The 16,236-nt window shown below is 24.5% G+C and overlaps 3 non-coding genes across 3 annotated transcripts; all 3 read right to left on the reverse strand.

The window, feature by feature from the left end:
* Nucleotides 1-2,532: 2,532 nt before the first annotated feature.
* LOC123304538 lies at nucleotides 2,533-2,651 on the reverse strand. The gene has a single exon (XR_006536550.1). It is a non-coding gene; the product is annotated as a 5S ribosomal RNA (ribosomal RNA).
* Nucleotides 2,652-9,009: 6,358 nt separating this feature from the next.
* LOC123304539 lies at nucleotides 9,010-9,128 on the reverse strand. Its single transcript, XR_006536551.1, has one exon. It is a non-coding gene; the product is annotated as a 5S ribosomal RNA (ribosomal RNA).
* Nucleotides 9,129-15,483: 6,355 nt separating this feature from the next.
* Nucleotides 15,484-15,602, reverse strand: LOC123304540. The gene has a single exon (XR_006536552.1). It is a non-coding gene; the product is annotated as a 5S ribosomal RNA (ribosomal RNA).
* Between the last annotated feature and the right edge of the window lie 634 nt (nucleotides 15,603-16,236).

Below are 16,236 nucleotides of genomic sequence, written 5' to 3' on the forward strand. Positions count from 1 at the left end.
TTTTTGAACGTATTGCTGCTGAAGCATCACGTTTAGCACATTATAATAAACGTTCAACAATCACAAGTCGGGAAATTCAAACCGCAGTTCGATTATTATTACCTGGTGAATTGGCAAAGCACGCTGTTAGTGAAGGTACTAAAGCTGTTACAAAATATACAAGTTCAAAATAAATAAATCGAAAATATTATTTAATTGATAACATAAAAATACATCAACATATAAAAACGGCTCTCTTTTTAAGAGAGCCATCAAATTTTTTAAATAAGAGTAAATTATTTTTATATATACAAAAAAATAAAATAAACAATTATTAATATCATATTTAATATAAAATTTTATATATTAATAGCTTGAATATATCTATTATTAGTATATCAATATTATTAATTTTAAATATAATAAAGGATATCGCGGAATATATATCGTAAATCAGTGTAATGCAAATGCATTACATTACCTTTATTATTTTCATTTTACATTTACTACTTGTTTATGTACGCTTATAATTATTAGAAAAATATTTTTAATAATTTTAAAAAATAAATGAAATAATAAAAATTTAATAATAAATTATTTATTGAAAGTATAAAAAATGGTATAGCAAAATCTTTATTTTCTTTGATTAAGGCGAAATGTTTTATTAGTTATAAATTCGATAATCTCCTATCGATACTTGTTACTCTTAACTTGTATATATAAAAAATATAATAGTATATTAATTTATAATAAAATTTTTTCAAAAATTCAATAAGTTATTGTAAAATAAAATAGATAATATACAAATTATAATTTATTATTGCAGATATATTACAATAAAAAAAAAAAAAATAAATAAAAATATTTGGTAATGTATGTTATAAACAAAATAATTTGTTGTAAACAAATTATATAATATGTTATATTTATTAACAAATTTATTTACTCTTATATAAATAAAATTAGTGGCTTCCCAAAAAGGAAAGCCTGTTTAAATTTATCGGATGTATTAAATATTCTTTAATAAATTTACTAAATATTTTAAGTAAATTATTATATTTTCTTAACCTCCAAAACCATACAAAGTACGACCTTGTCGTTTTAATGCATATACAACATCCATAGCTGTAACTGTTTTACGTTTTGCGTGTTCAGTATATGTAACAGCATCCCGAATAACATTTTCAAGGAATACTTTAAGTACACCACGTGTTTCTTCATAAATTAAACCAGAGATACGTTTTACTCCACCTCGTCGTGCTAAACGACGAATTGCAGGTTTTGTAATACCTTGGATATTATCACGCAAAACTTTTCTATGACGTTTTGCACCCCCTTTTCCAAGACCCTTTCCACCTTTTCCTCTGCCAGTCATTTTAATAAAAAATTATTTACAATATTTTAACGAACGGATAACACGTGTGTTAACCTCACAAGTATTGTAATGTATGTGAGCGCCGGTACAATTGTGCCTTTTTATATAAAGCATTAAAGATTTTTTAAGCCACGCCTATACAATTTGATTAGTCCATACTCTGATAGCTATCCAATAGGATATGACAACAAAAATTTTGAAATTTCATATAAATATAAATACAACACATTTATTTCGCATTTAAACATTTGACTTTGTAGTATCAAATTGTCGAATATAATTTTTAAAATTGTGTGTTTTTTTGTAAAAACATTATTATTTGAAAATGGCTAGAACCAAGCAAACTGCACGTAAATCAACTGGTGGTAAAGCACCAAGAAAACAATTAGCAACGAAAGCTGCACGTAAAAGTGCACCAGCAACTGGTGGAGTAAAAAAACCACACAGATATCGTCCTGGTACAGTAGCTTTACGAGAAATTCGTCGTTATCAAAAAAGTACTGAATTGTTAATTCGTAAATTACCATTCCAACGTTTAGTACGTGAAATTGCACAAGATTTTAAAACCGATTTACGTTTCCAAAGTTCAGCTGTTATGGCATTACAAGAAGCTAGTGAAGCCTATTTAGTAGGTTTATTTGAAGATACCAATTTATGCGCAATTCATGCAAAGCGTGTTACAATTATGCCTAAGGATATACAATTGGCAAGACGTATTCGTGGAGAACGTGCATAAGCGTTTTAAATGACAATTTAAAAAAAAAAAAAACAAATAAGAAATATTTTCGGTCCTATATATAGGACCAACATATATTATTAAATAAGAGTATATTATTTTTATTAAAAAATATATATATATATATATATATATATAAATTATTGAAATAAAATTAAACATTATTAAAATTTTGTTATAATTATAAGCGATTGCTATTTCTAAAAATAAATAAATTTCATAAAATTTATATTATTTTATATTCATTTGAAATATTAAAAAAACTTCTCGCTTTAAAGTAACCATGATATGAGTTATAAATGCAATAAAATTTTATACAAAAAATAATATTTATTTGTTGACGAATAATATAAAAGGTTTACATTTCTAAATAACATATATTTATATATGGTGTGTAAAAAAAAAGAAAAGAAGAAAAATAATTTATATTTTTAATATAAAAAGGCAACCGCACACAGTGTTCCCAAGCGGTCACCCATCCAAGTACTGACTGTGCCCAATGTTGCTTAACTTCGGTGATCGGACGAGAACCGGTGTTTTCAACGTGGTATGGCTGTTGCCAGTAATAAATGAAAATTTTTACAAATATATATTTTTCATAAATATCATTAATATTAAAGTATATTATTAAAATTTTCAATGAAGTAATCAATTTAAATATATACTTATTTATTATACCATATATTTTAAATAAAAATGCAACCGCACACAGTATTCTCAAGTGGCCACCCATCCGTGGTACTGACTGTGGCAAATGTTTCTTAACTATTATTTTATAAAATATTTATACAAAAAATAATTTACTCTTATCAAATATTAATTTGTGGCCTGTATTAAGGCCTATGTTATTTTCATTTTTTAGCAAAAATAATGAAATATTTCAATATATTATTAAAGTAACAGATCATTTCTTTTTTGGTGCTGCTTTTTTAATTTTTGTAGGAGATGATTTGGCAACAGAAGCTTTCTTAGCTTTTGGTGCTTTCGGTTTACGAGCAGGGCTACTTTTGGCAGCGGATTTTGTACTTTTTGCTGGTTTTGCTTTAACTGGTGCTTTTTTTGATGCCGCTGATGATTTTGCAGTAACTTTTTTAGCAGCAGTTGATGATATGAGGAGTCGCTTTTTTTGCTTTAGGCTTTTTGGCTGCCAATGATGTAGTTGTGGCTTTCTTTTCTTTTGGTGCCCGTTTACTTTTAGCACTCTTTGCTGAACCTTTTGCTCCACTTTCTTTTTTGGATACTTTTGATTTAGCTGAAGAATTAGATGAAGCGGAAGCAGCCAATTTGAATGAACCAGATGCACCTTTACCTTTAGTTTGTACCAAGGCTCCCTCAGTTACAGCAGCTTTTAAATATTTTTTAATAAATGGTGAAATTTTATCAGAATCCACTTTATAATTTGCAGCTAAATATTTTTTAATTGCTTGTAATGATGAACCACCACGTTCTTTTAAATTTTTAATTGCGTTAACAACCATTTCTGATGTACGTGGATGTGTTGGTTTTGAATGTTGTTTTGTACGTTTAGCACCAGAAGCTGTTGCTTTTTTTGTTGGTGTTGTAGAAGCAGCAGTAACCGCAGTTGCTGCAACAGCTGTAGAATTTTCTTCGGCCATATTTTTTTACTTTATAAAAATAATGTATTTATTATAAATATTTAAATGATAAAATATAATAATTCTATCAAATAAAAAATAAAGGTTTTCAATTATATCATTATTCACAATAATATAAGTCCCTATGTAAGTCAAAGTACCATGTAGAAAACACATAAAAATTAAATAGTATTTCTAATTTACTGTCGTAGTAAACATGATTTATTTTTTCAATTTCTATAATATATAAAATAATAAATTATAAATTTAATAATAATATTTATTTTATAAATTAAAATATATTTAATTTTTTTATTAACAATTATTAATAAACATAGTTTAATATTAATTATTTCAATCATACAAAACAATAATATTTTTAAGGTAAACTTAAAAAGTATATATTTTTATTTTTTATTTAATATCGATTTATTATAAATTATTAGTATATAAATAATTAAAAAATTTAATATATAAATATATATATTATAGTATAAGATTTCATTTTTAGAAAAACTTTTTTTGTCAATAATGAAAACGTATTATTATGAAATGTGTTAATCGAACATTGACAAAATATATTTCATTAGAAAATACTTTTATTTATGCATTAATATCAATAATTAACTATTAAATTAATTTTTTCATAATTATATAAAGAAATTTTATACTGATATAAGTATTTATATATTATAATATTTATTTTAAATATAAAAAAATTTATGACAAAATATATTATTAGAGTATTTGTTGAGATTAATATAAGATTATTTTAAATAAGAATTAATTTATATAATTATTAAAATATTATTAATTTTATGTTATGTAATTTTAATAAAAATAAATAATAATAATAATAAATATACAAATTTTTTAACAATTTAAATTTTATATGATCTAAATAATTTTGTTAAGTACGATATGAGAAATCATTGTAAGCTTCGTTAAGAAACTTTGTAATATAAAATAATAATAATAATATTAAATATATAAATAAATAAAATAAATTTGATATATATTTTTAGTTCATTCTGTGTATAAATCAAAGGATACCGAATAATTGGTAACGGATGCGATATATTATAGTATCGAGTATTAAAACATAATATATAAATTTATCTTGTTATTCAAATTTTTTGTTACTTAACTTATGTATTTAGAAAATTTATAATATTATTTATATAATTGACATAAAATCTTATAAATTGAAATTTTATTAATATGTATCAAAAGAAGAGAGTAACGTATTGATATAATATCAAAGGATACTGATTATTTAAATAACGAATACGTCATATATTGTTTGTGTAACGAAGTTCACTTGGCCATCTAGTTTAAAATAACATTTTCAATAGAAAGTTTATATGCTTTGTTTTTTTTTTTTCTTTAATTATTAAAAAAATAAATTGAAATTTAATTCAATCAAATTTTATAATAATTTTAAAAAAATTTTTCCTTTTAAAAAATATTTTGTGATGTTGTGATAATATGTATTAATACAAGTGCATCCTGATACTTTTATCTCTAGTAAAGGTATGAGTATCATGAACAGTTTTGTTATCTAATGATATTATTTTGATAATATTTTGTGTATATTCTTATAATATTTTGTCTAAATATCATCATAATACAATATTATTTTGATAATATTTTATGAATATTCTTATAATATGTTACCTAAATGTCATCATAATATGATGAATTATTTCCATAATAACATATAAAAAAAGAAAAAAAAAAAAAGAATCATTAATTTATAATTATTTAAATTGATTCTTTAAAAAAATATTATAATATATTATTTATAAAAATAATTTTTACTCTTATTTTAAATAAATTTGTGGCCTTTTATTAAAAGGCCTATGATCGATGTATTATTATTATAAAAATTAATGCAATGTTTTTAATTTATGCTTTCTTTTCAGTTTTCTTTGGTAATAACACTGCTTGAATGTTTGGTAATACACCACCTTGAGCAATTGTTACACCAGATAATAATTTATTTAATTCTTCATCATTACGAATTGCCAATTGTAAATGACGTGGAATGATACGTGTTTTTTTGTTATCACGGGCAGCATTACCAGCTAACTCGAGAACTTCTGCAGCCAAATATTCCATAACAGCAGCCAAATATACTGGGGCACCAGCACCTACTCGTTCAGCATAATTTCCTTTTCGTAATAATCTGTGAATTCTTCCAACAGGAAATTGTAATCCTGCTCGGCTTGATCTTGACTTTGCCTTTCCCTTTACTTTACCACCTTTACCTCGTCCAGACATAGCGAATAAATTTATTTAATTAATATTTTTTTTTGTAAATATAATCACACAGATGTGTACGTTACGGGGATTGTAACATAAATGTTTAAAATGTTATTTGGGTATTTTAATTTATAATATTTATAAAATATAAAACTTTAAAAATAAACCAATCACCTTATAGTATTATTTTTAGCCAATCAGAGAGTAGTATTCATTTTTATTGTTATATCCATCTTCGCGTATATAATACGCTAGTTGTATACACGACACGCTCATACATATACTGACTGGTGTTCTGTAACTATCTGTGTATATTAATTGTTTGTAACAATGCCACCAAAAACAAGTGGAAAAGCAGCAAAAAAAGCTGGCAAAGCTCAAAAAAATATATCAAAGAGTGATAAGAAAAAGAAGAGGAAGCGCAAGGAATCATATGCAATTTACATTTACAAAGTATTAAAACAAGTGCATCCTGATACTGGTATCTCTAGTAAAGCTATGAGTATCATGAACAGTTTTGTTAATGATATTTTTGAACGTATTGCTGCTGAAGCATCACGTTTAGCACATTATAATAAACGTTCAACAATCACAAGTCGGGAAATTCAAACCGCAGTTCGATTATTATTACCTGGTGAATTGGCAAAGCACGCTGTTAGTGAAGGTACTAAAGCTGTTACAAAATATACAAGTTCAAAATAAATAAATCGAAAATATTATTTAATTGATAACATAAAAATACATCAACATATAAAAATGGCTCTCTTTTTAAGAGAGCCATCAAATTTTTTAAATAAGAGTAAATTATTTTTATATATACAAAAAAATAAAATAAACAATTATTAATATCATATTTAATATAAAATTTTATATATTAATAGCTTGAATATATCTATTATTAGTATATCAATATTATTAATTTTAAATATAATAAAGGATATCGCGGAATATATATCGTAAATCAGTGTAATGCAAATGCATTACATTACCTTTATTATTTTCATTTTACATTTACTACTTGTTTATGTACGCTTATAATTATTAGAAAAATATTTTTAATAATTTTAAAAAATAAATGAAATAATAAAAATTTAATAATAAATTATTTATTGAAAGTATAAAAAATGGTATAGCAAAATCTTTATTTTCTTTGATTAAGGCGAAATGTTTTATTAGTTATAAATTCGATAATCTCCTATCGATACTTGTTACTCTTAACTTGTATATATAAAAAATATAATAGTATATTAATTTATAATAAAATTTTTTCAAAAATTCAATAAGTTATTGTAAAATAAAATAGATAATATACAAATTATAATTTATTATTGCAGATATATTACAATAAAAAAAAAAAAAATAAATAAAAATATTTGGTAATGTATGTTATAAACAAAATAATTTGTTGTAAACAAATTATATAATATGTTATATTTATTAACAAATTTATTTACTCTTATATAAATAAAATTAGTGGCTTCCCAAAAAGGAAAGCCTGTTTAAATTTATCGGATGTATTAAATATTCTTTAATAAATTTACTAAATATTTTAAGTAAATTATTATATTTTCTTAACCTCCAAAACCATACAAAGTACGACCTTGTCGTTTTAATGCATATACAACATCCATAGCTGTAACTGTTTTACGTTTTGCGTGTTCAGTATATGTAACAGCATCCCGAATAACATTTTCAAGGAATACTTTAAGTACACCACGTGTTTCTTCATAAATTAAACCAGAGATACGTTTTACTCCACCTCGTCGTGCTAAACGACGAATTGCAGGTTTTGTAATACCTTGGATATTATCACGCAAAACTTTTCTATGACGTTTTGCACCCCCTTTTCCAAGACCCTTTCCACCTTTTCCTCTGCCAGTCATTTTAATAAAAAATTATTTACAATATTTTAACGAACGGATAACACGTGTGTTAACCTCACAAGTATTGTAATGTATGTGAGCGCCGGTACAATTGTGCCTTTTTATATAAAGCATTAAAGATTTTTTAAGCCACGCCTATACAATTTGATTAGTCCATACTCTGATAGCTATCCAATAGGATATGACAACAAAAATTTTGAAATTTCATATAAATATAAATACAACACATTTATTTCGCATTTAAACATTTGACTTTGTAGTATCAAATTGTCGAATATAATTTTTAAAATTGTGTGTTTTTTTGTAAAAACATTATTATTTGAAAATGGCTAGAACCAAGCAAACTGCACGTAAATCAACTGGTGGTAAAGCACCAAGAAAACAATTAGCAACGAAAGCTGCACGTAAAAGTGCACCAGCAACTGGTGGAGTAAAAAAACCACACAGATATCGTCCTGGTACAGTAGCTTTACGAGAAATTCGTCGTTATCAAAAAAGTACTGAATTGTTAATTCGTAAATTACCATTCCAACGTTTAGTACGTGAAATTGCACAAGATTTTAAAACCGATTTACGTTTCCAAAGTTCAGCTGTTATGGCATTACAAGAAGCTAGTGAAGCCTATTTAGTAGGTTTATTTGAAGATACCAATTTATGCGCAATTCATGCAAAGCGTGTTACAATTATGCCTAAGGATATACAATTGGCAAGACGTATTCGTGGAGAACGTGCATAAGCGTTTTAAATGACAATTTAAAAAAAAAAAAAACAAATAAGAAATATTTTCGGTCCTATATATAGGACCAACATATATTATTAAATAAGAGTATATTATTTTTATTAAAAAATATATATATATATATATATATATAAATTATTGAAATAAAATTAAACATTATTAAAATTTTGTTATAATTATAAGCGATTGCTATTTCTAAAAATAAATAAATTTCATAAAATTTATATTATTTTATATTCATTTGAAATATTAAAAAAACTTCTCGCTTTAAAGTAACCATGATATGAGTTATAAATGCAATAAAATTTTATACAAAAAATAATATTTATTTGTTGACGAATAATATAAAAGGTTTACATTTCTAAATAACATATATTTATATATGGTGTGTAAAAAAAAAGAAAAGAAGAAAAATAATTTATATTTTTAATATAAAAAGGCAACCGCACACAGTGTTCCCAAGCGGTCACCCATCCAAGTACTGACTGTGCCCAATGTTGCTTAACTTCGGTGATCGGACGAGAACCGGTGTTTTCAACGTGGTATGGCTGTTGCCAGTAATAAATGAAAATTTTTACAAATATATATTTTTCATAAATATCATTAATATTAAAGTATATTATTAAAATTTTCAATGAAGTAATCAATTTAAATATATACTTATTTATTATACCATATATTTTAAATAAAAATGCAACCGCACACAGTATTCTCAAGTGGCCACCCATCCGTGGTACTGACTGTGGCAAATGTTTCTTAACTATTATTTTATAAAATATTTATACAAAAAATAATTTACTCTTATCAAATATTAATTTGTGGCCTGTATTAAGGCCTATGTTATTTTCATTTTTTAGCAAAAATAATGAAATATTTCAATATATTATTAAAGTAACAGATCATTTCTTTTTTGGTGCTGCTTTTTTAATTTTTGTAGGAGATGATTTGGCAACAGAAGCTTTCTTAGCTTTTGGTGCTTTCGGTTTACGAGCAGGGCTACTTTTGGCAGCGGATTTTGTACTTTTTGCTGGTTTTGCTTTAACTGGTGCTTTTTTTGATGCCGCTGATGATTTTGCAGTAACTTTTTTAGCAGCAGTTGATGATGATGGAGTCGCTTTTTTTGCTTTAGGCTTTTTGGCTGCCAATGATGTAGTTGTGGCTTTCTTTTCTTTTGGTGCCCGTTTACTTTTAGCACTCTTTGCTGAACCTTTTGCTCCACTTTCTTTTTTGGATACTTTTGATTTAGCTGAAGAATTAGATGAAGCGGAAGCAGCCAATTTGAATGAACCAGATGCACCTTTACCTTTAGTTTGTACCAAGGCTCCCTCAGTTACAGCAGCTTTTAAATATTTTTTAATAAATGGTGAAATTTTATCAGAATCCACTTTATAATTTGCAGCTAAATATTTTTTAATTGCTTGTAATGATGAACCACCACGTTCTTTTAAATTTTTAATTGCGTTAACAACCATTTCTGATGTACGTGGATGTGTTGGTTTTGAATGTTGTTTTGTACGTTTAGCACCAGAAGCTGTTGCTTTTTTTGTTGGTGTTGTAGAAGCAGCAGTAACCGCAGTTGCTGCAACAGTTGTAGAATTTTCTTCGGCCATATTTTTTTACTTTATAAAAATAATGTATTTATTATAAATATTTAAATGATAAAATATAATAATTCTATCAAATAAAAAATAAAGGTTTTCAATTATATCATTATTCACAATAATATAAGTCCCTATGTAAGTCAAAGTACCATGTAGAAAACACATAAAAATTAAATAGTATTTCTAATTTACTGTCGTAGTAAACATGATTTATTTTTTCAATTTCTATAATATATAAAATAATAAATTATAAATTTAATAATAATATTTATTTTATAAATTAAAATATATTTAATTTTTTTATTAACAATTATTAATAAACATAGTTTAATATTAATTATTTCAATCATACAAAACAATAATATTTTTAAGGTAAACTTAAAAAGTATATATTTTTATTTTTTATTTAATATCGATTTATTATAAATTATTAGTATATAAATAATTAAAAAATTTAATATATAAATATATATATTATAGTATAAGATTTCATTTTTAGAAAAACTTTTTTTGTCAATAATGAAAACGTATTATTATGAAATGTGTTAATCGAACATTGACAAAATATATTTCATTAGAAAATACTTTTATTTATGCATTAATATCAATAATTAACTATTAAATTAATTTTTTCATAATTATATAAAGAAATTTTATACTGATATAAGTATTTATATATTATAATATTTATTTTAAATATAAAAAAATTTATGACAAAATATATTATTAGAGTATTTGTTGAGATTAATATAAGATTATTTTAAATAAGAATTAATTTATATAATTATTAAAATATTATTAATTTTATGTTATGTAATTTTAATAAAAATAAATAATAATAATAATAAATATACAAATTTTTTAACAATTTAAATTTTATATGATCTAAATAATTTTGTTAAGTACGATATGAGAAATCATTGTAAGCTTCGTTAAGAAACTTTGTAATATAAAATAATAATAATAATATTAAATATATAAATAAATAAAATAAATTTGATATATATTTTTAGTTCATTCTGTGTATAAATCAAAGGATACCGAATAATTGGTAACGGATGCGATATATTATAGTATCGAGTATTAAAACATAATATATAAATTTATCTTGTTATTCAAATTTTTTGTTACTTAACTTATGTATTTAGAAAATTTATAATATTATTTATATAATTGACATAAAATCTTATAAATTGAAATTTTATTAATATGTATCAAAAGAAGAGAGTAACGTATTGATATAATATCAAAGGATACTGATTATTTAAATAACGAATACGTCATATATTGTTTGTGTAACGAAGTTCACTTGGCCATCTAGTTTAAAATAACATTTTCAATAGAAAGTTTATATGCTTTGTTTTTTTTTTTTCTTTAATTATTAAAAAAATAAATTGAAATTTAATTCAATCAAATTTTATAATAATTTTAAAAAAATTTTTCCTTTTAAAAAATATTTTGTGATGTTGTGATAATATGTATTAATACAAGTGCATCCTGATACTTTTATCTCTAGTAAAGGTATGAGTATCATGAACAGTTTTGTTATCTAATGATATTATTTTGATAATATTTTGTGTATATTCTTATAATATTTTGTCTAAATATCATCATAATACAATATTATTTTGATAATATTTTATGAATATTCTTATAATATGTTACCTAAATGTCATCATAATATGATGAATTATTTCCATAATAACATATAAAAAAAGAAAAAAAAAAAAAGAATCATTAATTTATAATTATTTAAATTGATTCTTTAAAAAAATATTATAATATATTATTTATAAAAATAATTTTTACTCTTATTTTAAATAAATTTGTGGCCTTTTAATAAAAGGCCTATGATCGATGTATTATTATTATAAAAATTAATGCAATGTTTTTAATTTATGCTTTCTTTTCAGTTTTCTTTGGTAATAACACTGCTTGAATGTTTGGTAATACACCACCTTGAGCAATTGTTACACCAGATAATAATTTATTTAATTCTTCATCATTACGAATTGCCAATTGTAAATGACGTGGAATGATACGTGTTTTTTTGTTATCACGGGCAGCATTACCAGCTAACTCGAGAACTTCTGCAGCCAAATATTCCATAACAGCAGCCAAATATACTGGGGCACCAGCACCTACTCGTTCAGCATAATTTCCTTTTCGTAATAATCTGTGAATTCTTCCAACAGGAAATTGTAATCCTGCTCGGCTTGATCTTGACTTTGCCTTTCCCTTTACTTTACCACCTTTACCTCGTCCAGACATAGCGAATAAATTTATTTAATTAATATTTTTTTTTGTAAATATAATCACACAGATGTGTACGTTACGGGGATTGTAACATAAATGTTTAAAATGTTATTTGGGTATTTTAATTTATAATATTTATAAAATATAAAACTTTAAAAATAAACCAATCACCTTATAGTATTATTTTTAGCCAATCAGAGAGTAGTATTCATTTTTATTGTTATATCCATCTTCGCGTATATAATACGCTAGTTGTATACACGACACGCTCATACATATACTGACTGGTGTTCTGTAACTATCTGTGTATATTAATTGTTTGTAACAATGCCACCAAAAACAAGTGGAAAAGCAGCAAAAAAAGCTGGCAAAGCTCAAAAAAATATATCAAAGAGTGATAAGAAAAAGAAGAGGAAGCGCAAGGAATCATATGCAATTTACATTTACAAAGTATTAAAACAAGTGCATCCTGATACTGGTATCTCTAGTAAAGCTATGAGTATCATGAACAGTTTTGTTAATGATATTTTTGAACGTATTGCTGCTGAAGCATCACGTTTAGCACATTATAATAAACGTTCAACAATCACAAGTCGGGAAATTCAAACCGCAGTTCGATTATTATTACCTGGTGAATTGGCAAAGCACGCTGTTAGTGAAGGTACTAAAGCTGTTACAAAATATACAAGTTCAAAATAAATAAATCGAAAATATTATTTAATTGATAACATAAAAATACATCAACATATAAAAACGGCTCTCTTTTTAAGAGAGCCATCAAATTTTTTAAATAAGAGTAAATTATTTTTATATATACAAAAAAATAAAATAAACAATTATTAATATCATATTTAATATAAAATTTTATATATTAATAGCTTGAATATATCTATTATTAGTATATCAATATTATTAATTTTAAATATAATAAAGGATATCGCGGAATATATATCGTAAATCAGTGTAATGCAAATGCATTACATTACCTTTATTATTTTCATTTTACATTTACTACTTGTTTATGTACGCTTATAATTATTAGAAAAATATTTTTAATAATTTTAAAAAATAAATGAAATAATAAAAATTTAATAATAAATTATTTATTGAAAGTATAAAAAATGGTATAGCAAAATCTTTATTTTCTTTGATTAAGGCGAAATGTTTTATTAGTTATAAATTCGATAATCTCCTATCGATACTTGTTACTCTTAACTTGTATATATAAAAAATATAATAGTATATTAATTTATAATAAAATTTTTTCAAAAATTCAATAAGTTATTGTAAAATAAAATAGATAATATACAAATTATAATTTATTATTGCAGATATATTACAATAAAAAAAAAAAAAATAAATAAAAATATTTGGTAATGTATGTTATAAACAAAATAATTTGTTGTAAACAAATTATATAATATGTTATATTTATTAACAAATTTATTTACTCTTATATAAATAAAATTAGTGGCTTCCCAAAAAGGAAAGCCTGTTTAAATTTATCGGATGTATTAAATATTCTTTAATAAATTTACTAAATATTTTAAGTAAATTATTATATTTTCTTAACCTCCAAAACCATACAAAGTACGACCTTGTCGTTTTAATGCATATACAACATCCATAGCTGTAACTGTTTTACGTTTTGCGTGTTCAGTATATGTAACAGCATCCCGAATAACATTTTCAAGGAATACTTTAAGTACACCACGTGTTTCTTCATAAATTAAACCAGAGATACGTTTTACTCCACCTCGTCGTGCTAAACGACGAATTGCAGGTTTTGTAATACCTTGGATATTATCACGCAAAACTTTTCTATGACGTTTTGCACCCCCTTTTCCAAGACCCTTTCCACATTTTCCTCTGCCAGTCATTTTAATAAAAAATTATTTACAATATTTTAACGAACGGATAACACGTGTGTTAACCTCACAAGTATTGTAATGTATGTGAGCGCCGGTACAATTGTGCCTTTTTATATAAAGCATTAAAGATTTTTTAAGCCACGCCTATACAATTTGATTAGTCCATACTCTGATAGCTATCCAATAGGATATGACAACAAAAATTTTGAAATTTCATATAAATATAAATACAACACATTTATTTCGCATTTAAACATTTGACTTTGTAGTATCAAATTGTCGAATATAATTTTTAAAATTGTGTGTTTTTTTGTAAAAACATTATTATTTGAAAATGGCTAGAACCAAGCAAACTGCACGTAAATCAACTGGTGGTAAAGCACCAAGAAAACAATTAGCAACGAAAGCTGCACGTAAAAGTGCACCAGCAACTGGTGGAGTAAAAAAACCACACAGATATCGTCCTGGTACAGTAGCTTTACGAGAAATTCGTCGTTATCAAAAAAGTACTGAATTGTTAATTCGTAAATTACCATTCCAACGTTTAGTACGTGAAATTGCACAAGATTTTAAAACCGATTTACGTTTCCAAAGTTCAGCTGTTATGGCATTACAAGAAGCTAGTGAAGCCTATTTAGTAGGTTTATTTGAAGATACCAATTTATGCGCAATTCATGCAAAGCGTGTTACAATTATGCCTAAGGATATACAATTGGCAAGACGTATTCGTGGAGAACGTGCATAAGCGTTTTAAATGACAATTTAAAAAAAAAAAAAACAAATAAGAAATATTTTCGGTCCTATATATAGGACCAACATATATTATTAAATAAGAGTATATTATTTTTATTAAAAAATATATATATATATATATATATAAATTATTGAAATAAAATTAAACATTATTAAAATTTTGTTATAATTATAAGCGATTGCTATTTCTAAAAATAAATAAATTTCATAAAATTTATATTATTTTATATTCATTTGAAATATTAAAAAAACTTCTCGCTTTAAAGTAACCATGATATGAGTTATAAATGCAATAAAATTTTATACAAAAAATAATATTTATTTGTTGACGAATAATATAAAAGGTTTACATTTCTAAATAACATATATTTATATATGGTGTGTAAAAAAAAAGAAAAGAAGAAAAATAATTTATATTTTTAATATAAAAAGGCAACCGCACACAGTGTTCCCAAGCGGTCACCCATCCAAGTACTGACTGTGCCCAATGTTGCTTAACTTCGGTGATCGGACGAGAACCGGTGTTTTCAACGTGGTATGGCTGTTGCCAGTAATAAATGAAAATTTTTACAAATATATATTTTTCATAAATATCATTAATATTAAAGTATATTATTAAAATTTTCAATGAAGTAATCAATTTAAATATATACTTATTTATTATACCATATATTTTAAATAAAAATGCAACCGCACACAGTATTCTCAAGTGGCCACCCATCCGTGGTACTGACTGTGGCAAATGTTTCTTAACTATTATTTTATAAAATATTTATACAAAAAATAATTTACTCTTATCAAATATTAATTTGTGGCCTGTATTAAGGCCTATGTTATTTTCATTTTTTAGCAAAAATAATGAAATATTTCAATATATTATTAAAGTAACAGATCATTTCTTTTTTGGTGCTGCTTTTTTAATTTTTGTAGGAGATGATTTGGCAACAGAAGCTTTCTTAGCTTTTGGTGCTTTCGGTTTACGAGCAGGGCTACTTTTGGCAGCGGATTTTGTACTTTTTGCTGGTTTTGCTTTAACTGGTGCTTTTTTTGATGCCGCTGATGATTTTGCAGTAACTTTTTTAGCAGCAGTTGATGATGATGGAGTCGCTTTTTTTGCTTTAGGCTTTTTGGCTGCCAATGATGTAGTTGTGGCTTTCTTTTCTTTTGGTGCCCGTTTACTTTT

Source organism: Chrysoperla carnea, assembly GCF_905475395.1.
Source record: "Chrysoperla carnea chromosome X unlocalized genomic scaffold, inChrCarn1.1 SUPER_X_unloc_63, whole genome shotgun sequence".
Classification (NCBI taxonomy): Eukaryota; Metazoa; Arthropoda; class Insecta; order Neuroptera; family Chrysopidae; genus Chrysoperla; species Chrysoperla carnea.